At 40.3% G+C, this 6,555-nt stretch overlaps 2 long non-coding RNA genes across 2 annotated transcripts; one reads left to right on the top strand and one right to left on the bottom strand.

Moving 5' to 3' along the window:
- Positions 1-3,532: 3,532 nt before the first annotated feature.
- Positions 3,533-4,369, top strand: LOC311244509. The gene is made up of 2 exons (XR_014620699.1): positions 3,533-3,673; positions 3,899-4,369. It is a non-coding gene; the product is annotated as an uncharacterized lncRNA (long non-coding RNA).
- LOC311244508 lies at positions 4,082-4,763 on the bottom strand. Its single transcript, XR_014620698.1, has 3 exons — positions 4,644-4,763; positions 4,366-4,514; positions 4,082-4,220 (listed from the first exon to the last, which is right to left on the bottom strand). It is a non-coding gene; the product is annotated as an uncharacterized lncRNA (long non-coding RNA).
- Positions 4,764-6,555: the final 1,792 nt, after the last annotated feature.

The raw sequence follows: 6,555 nt of genomic DNA, 5'->3' as shown, positions 1-6,555 counted from the left end.
TGCATATTGTACAAGGAATATACAAGGGATATCAGGGGATATACAAATACAATTAAATATATATATATAAATAAATATATATATTCGGTTTAATCTGATCCTTCAGAACACATATGATCGCTATACATTATGCTCAATCATGCGTGAAGGAAAGGGGGGGGGGGGTCGTTTATGATTCCTTGATTGTCACTAACGGCTTTCTTTAGTACGACGTCGATCGGATAGATTGCAATGAAATAAATGGAAAAATGAAAAAAAAATCCAATTATTTAATGTCGATCTGCTATATCCATTTTCCGCTTGTATGACGCAATAAACGCCGAAAACATATTGATTCTTGCGTCTCGAAAGCTATCCCATGCACTCGAGTGTGTATCTTGATCCACGTTACAAGATATCTCTGCCGGAGCTTTTTCCCCGATGCACAGAGCGCCACTTCTGGTATAGAGTGGAGTGCAACTCGCCCGAAATCCACCAGGCGGCGGTATTGAGGCGTTGCAATATCAGACAGGGTCCAGCTGGCTCCCAGAGCCTTCCTGGATGAATTATGAATGCCAATAGCGAATAAAGGAAATAACGATCATAAAAACTAGTTTACTCGTTGTTGGCGCTATTCGATTGGCGGGCAATAACGAGATAACTCGTCTTTGGCGCAAGATGTGTGTTAAGAATGGAACTGTACATACACTGTAAGAAAAAAAGCTGCAAGAAAACGATAAATGTCTGGCATCAATGGTTTACAAATACTTACTGTCAAATTACAGTAAAATCAAATACATTTACAGATTACAACCTTTATTTAATGGTTAATATTTTGATAAAAGGTAATTTGCTGTATTGTTATGGTATTTACACTTAAAGTAGAAAAACAAAGGTAATCTGTAAAATAATACAGTGAATTTCCTGTGAAAATATATATTTTTTTACAGTGTACATTTCATTCTCGGTTCTTCCTGCACGCATGGTGATACTAAATCCAAATTGAACTCTGGCATTGGAAAGAGTAGATTTGGCCGATCCATAGATGTGCAAGTTGGCTGTAATAAGGTCATTTATAGCCTGATATTCTATATTCTATAATAATATTTCAAATTGCATGTGTCCGGATGGCAGAATTCAGTACTGTATCTACAAAACCTTCTGTTTAATCATCTTCCCTTTATTCATTTCCTTAAATTATTTGTACACGTGATTTAAAGAAGGTGCTGAACGAGCTCAATGTCTGGTAATTTTTGTCATTTTTAGCATGGTGATATTCACTGTCAACGATGCAAATAAAAATCATAATTTATATTCTCCTTTGTTTCATCACAATTTACTCAATCCTAGTAACAGACACAATATTTCTGACACTGGGAATACATTCCCTGAGATCCATAGATGTCCATAGATACCAAGAACATGTAAATGGACCTTGTAGAAGTGGAGCAATCTTCCATTTACTTAGGTATGTATTTTAGGCGGATTTTCAGAAAATAGGGCTCAGGCTTAACAGGAAGGAATAACTCTCAACTTTCTTTGTCTCCCTCAACTTTTAAAGGCACACGTTTACATTATGGGTGCTTATATCGTCTTCTCCAGAGTCAGACAGACTCTCTCTCTGCGTTCAGTAGAAAGCTATCCGGCTGCAAGCTAGCCTAGCTTAGCACAAATGAATGGAAGTGGATATGGACCAGCTCTCCCGGAGTTTTAAAACTAGGCTAGTGGTCTGTATCCGCTTCCATTCATTTGTGCTAAGGTAGGCAAGCTTGCAGCTGGATATATTTCTACTGGACGCAGAGAGAGAGTCTGTCTGACTCTGGAGAAGACGATAAGCACCCATAATGTTGACGTGTGCCTTTAAAAGTTGAGGGAGACAAAGAAGGTTGAGAGTTCTTCCTTCCGGTTAAAGGTGTCATGCAGTGCTATTCCTAGCACTATTTGGGCAACTTTACACACTTCCTGTGAGTCTATGTAACACATGTGTAATTTTTATTCCAAAAATAATCATTGTTTTATATTTCTAATCTTGTACTCAAAACCAGCATTTTTCAGCCTCATGAAATCAGGCTATTATTTGGCTTGGCTCCACCCACACTTTGAGTGACAGCCACCCACCAAATAGCTCCGCCCATCTCCCCGTCATTCCATCCAGGTAGAGGTCTGAGGTCTTAGGTTTCAGGTTTTTATTTCGACACGCAAAAACATATACCGATTTTACTAACTAATACAACATGGCTGTACATTATGTTTGGGATCCAGAGAGCGACCCACAGTTTGATCCCGAAGAAGAAGAAGAAGGCGATTTGCTACAGCGAGGCTTACATTACATCGTTTCCGATTGGTAAGTTGATTAATTGCACTATTAGTTACTTACTGTTATATAATAGTTGTGTACTTCTGTCGCGCGCGGCCCGTCGAAAACACACACTCACTAACGTTAGATTGTACTGACACTAACCCCCAAACAACAGCGATCGAGGCTTACGTTACATCGTTTCCGATTGGTAAGTTGATTAATTGCACTATTAGTTACTTACTGTTATATAATAGTTGTGTACTTCTGTCGCGCGCGGCCCGTCGAAAACACACACTCACTAACGTTAGATTGTACTGACACTAACCCCCAAACAACAGCGATCGAGGCTTACGTTACATCGTTTCCGATTGGTAAGTTGATTAATTGCACTATTAGTTACTTACTGTTATATAATAGTTGTGTACTTCTGTCGCGCGCGGCCCGTCGAAAACACACACTCTGTCCCGATGAGAGTCTCTGCTCGGAGACTGTTGCTTCTGTGAACAGTGTGACTGAAAGATAAAGATGATTGACTGTTGCTTCTGTGAACAGTGTGACTGAAAGATAAAGATGACTGACTGTTGCTTCTGTGAACAGTGTGACTGAAAGATAAAGATGATTGACTGTTGCTTCTGTGAACAGTGTGACTGAAAGATAAAGATGACTGACTGTTGCTTCTGTGAACAGTGTGACTGAAAGATAAAGATGATTGACTGTTGCTTCTGTGAACAGTGTGACTGAAAGATAAAGATGACTGACTGTTGCTTCTGTGAACAGTGTGACTGAAAGATAAAGATGATTGACTGTTGCTTCTGTGAACAGTGTGACTGAAAGATAAAGATGATTGACTGTTGCTTCTGTGAACAGTGTGACTGAAAGATAAAGATGACTGACTGTTGCTTCTGTGAACAGTGTGACTGAAAGATAAAGATGATTGACTGTTGCTTCTGTGAACAGTGTGACTGATTGTACTGACTGACACTAACTGTACTTGACGATTGAAATTGGGGGACCCTGATGTAAACAAGACGAAAGTCTTTCTCTGGCCTCCATTGATTGATAATTTCATTCACCCTCAAATCTACTAGGTGCACGTGCGGAAATTGTGAACGGATGCCAACAGAGACTGAGAATGTATGCTGCATGGAAGTTCCACAGGTAAAGTAGTAACACAAACTTGCATCTTGGTAGCACTGAAAACCATGCATATGGCTAACGATTTAATTTTCTATATATATAGGTCAGACGTCGAATTAACCAGGAACCAACTGGACTACTGTGCATGGTTGATCATCCGGGATTGGATCCAGTGTGCTTCAACCCCTATACCATCCAAATGGCAACTAATATCTACAAGGCAGATTTTGGCCGGATACCAGAAAGCGGAATCAATAAGTAAATAATATTTATTACAGATTTATATATTTTTTTACAGGTGTTTCTCCATCTTGCATCTCTCAGACTATACTAATCTTTCTTGCAAACACAATCTAATCCTTATTGCACATCACATATAATCAATGCTTGCTACTGTCCAATGACATGACATGACAAATGGTTATTTCCCAGCTTTTTTTTTAATTTTATTTGTGCATAAATATAATACTTGATTTTCTTCAGCCGTTTCAGATATATCGCGTACAGATGCTTTGTCGCGTGGTGCTTCGGCTACTTAGGCCGCAGAGTGAGGGTAGTAATCCCATCCTGTGTCGTGGTTCGAATCCGCACAGAATTTCCGGATGTTGATGGTGTCTATACTGGCTTCAGACCGGTACAGGATTGAATCGTGACACATAGCCGGCTACCGCTTCTTCCATGGAAGGCCTGTCGAACTGTGCGCACAAAGGTTCTGGGATGGCAATCGCCTCTACCACCTGGATATATTGTTGGGGGTCACGAACGACGGAGTCAAACAGGAGCGCCATCAGCTGGTTGACATAGTCTGTAAATGAGAAATTGTTATTTGTTTTGTCATGTTAAAAAGGTTATTATTTATTCAATTTATTGTATTCCACTGTAAGTGGAAATATTTTTCTATTTATATAGGTCATGTGTGTGCAATAATAAATGTTGATATTTTTACTTACTGAATGTCGCTGGGATTTTCCTTGGTTTTATTGTGTGTCCACCTTTTTTGGCCTTTGGAAAACTCATCTTGTACGCCGGCTCTCCAGAAGCGTTTATGGCTTGCTGGCGATTTGAGTTTTCATTGAAATGCATGGCAGCTAGGTATAGTCTGAAAGGAAAATTTCAATAAGCACAAGCAATATATTTGTAGTTGATCTGAGGTTATCTAATGCAACATAATGAGTTATTTGACAAATCAGGAGTCCATAATTAGTCATTTGTACACAATATAAAATACCTGCAAAGCATTCCTATGTACGAAAAAACCACGTTTTTTGGGGCAAAACGTAAAATCACACTGTGATAGGACTCCAATGAAGACGTTTGATGGTGTGGACTCAATTTGGCGACATCTTTGATGATCCTTGTGTTTAGCAAAACCTTCTCGAGCTGGTGGGCCGGTTTTGAGTCTAAAGTAAAAAAGAAATTGCATTCAGATATTTCATTAGAGTATATTACAGTAGATTAGAATTATTCAAGCAAGTATACATTTGAAAATCACACCAATCTAGAATGAGGACATAAATAAATATTTTGAGTATATATTCATGATGAAAGACAGACAGACATACCAGGTTTAACCCACTTGCTACTATCTCTTGATACACGGTCAGCATGAAGACAACGCGGATAGAGTGGTTCTTCGTCGTGTTCATGTACATTCATCATGTGATTGAGACATGACTTCCACCTAGCAACCCTCTCATCGGCAGACTTCGACGTGGCAGCTGTCCAGTAGAGGTGGTTTGAAATGTGCAGGCGCCACTTTTTTATGACCTTGCAGTCTTTCGCCTGTGCAATTTTGTCAAGCTTCTTAGACAGACCTTGAATTACATAACATAACATAACATTACATAACAGTCGTATGACATACATGACATACAGATAGACAGTACTGCTACATCTACATTTTTTGACATACCAGATTTGCAATTACAGTACTGGTTGGGTGGGTGGGGGGGGGGGGGGGTTGGTAGGAGGGGTGGAATTGAATGTGGGATGCCTTTCGACATACCTTTGGCCACGTGCCACACATCGTAGAAGTGTTTGATGTCGTGATCTCTCAGGTACTTTTGGATCTGCGGGTGACGGTCTGTGACAATACAGTCCAAGGTCACGGATTTGGCGTCCAGAAGAGCGAGGCTTCTCCTCAAGCCCTCCAGTTCCATATGGTAGCTGCCTCCCACCTCATTGCTCTGGAACAAGGAAGGGAATAGCCTTTTCAAAATTCCACAATTAACATTTCCTAACCCCCGCTCACACACACAGCCAGCCAGACCACTTCACACCCCGCTCACACACACAGCTACAGCGATTCAAGATTCAAGACCGAGAGCTTTGTGTTCGTTTGAGCACAATGAAGGGTGCAGTGTCTCTTCAGACTTGTTAATTACCTGAATTAGTTGGACGTCTATGACATGATTGGTGGCGAGTTCCATCACAGAGTAACTTCCGTACTTAGCACTGTGGCCTGTTGAAAATAATAATAACAATTTCAATCAATGTAGTGCAATATTAAAAATGTATTCATAAAGTAGGAATTTGTCATTGGGGAGCTTTTTCTAACCTGGACTATCGGCTCGCATGTCACCGCCGATTATCACGCTTTCTTTCTCGCTTAATCTGGCGAGGGTAACGTCTTGGTCCTTGGTCCACAAACTTAGAACAGCAGGTTCCAAGAACTTCTTGGCGTGTTCCCGAAACGCTCTGTACTTTATTGTGGAGACGTGTAACGCATTTAGGACCTAAAAGAATAAATGAATAACGCTTTGTTAATATGCACGTGTGAATCACAAACAAAAACATAATGTATATCTGACTTGTCAATCAAATCAATCAAATCAAATACCTTCTCCATTTGGGTGAAAGATGAGCCAGTGAAAAATACTGCTGCAGAAAGCTGAATATTTCCAGCTGGTGTGATGCCGATGAGAGGCTGACTCGCCCATTTACGGCTGTATTTACAACCGGGGCAAACTTGGGAGACAGCCAAGAAGGTCCCTCGCGTAGTTTTGGTGATATGACATTGAGCATTGCACACCGGACACTGTTGAAATAATTCCAGTAGACTGTCTTCGTAAACGATGTATTTCTGGACCTCATAGATTGGTTTTGACGGTTCCCTGCTCGAGAAAAACACAAATAAATAA

This window comes from Notolepis coatsorum (genome assembly GCF_963971535.1).
Source record: "Notolepis coatsorum genome assembly, chromosome: 17".
NCBI lineage: Eukaryota > Metazoa > Chordata > Actinopteri > Aulopiformes > Paralepididae > Notolepis > Notolepis coatsorum.
Note: the sequence above shows the minus strand (reverse complement) of the source record. Positions and strands in the feature narration are given on the sequence as shown.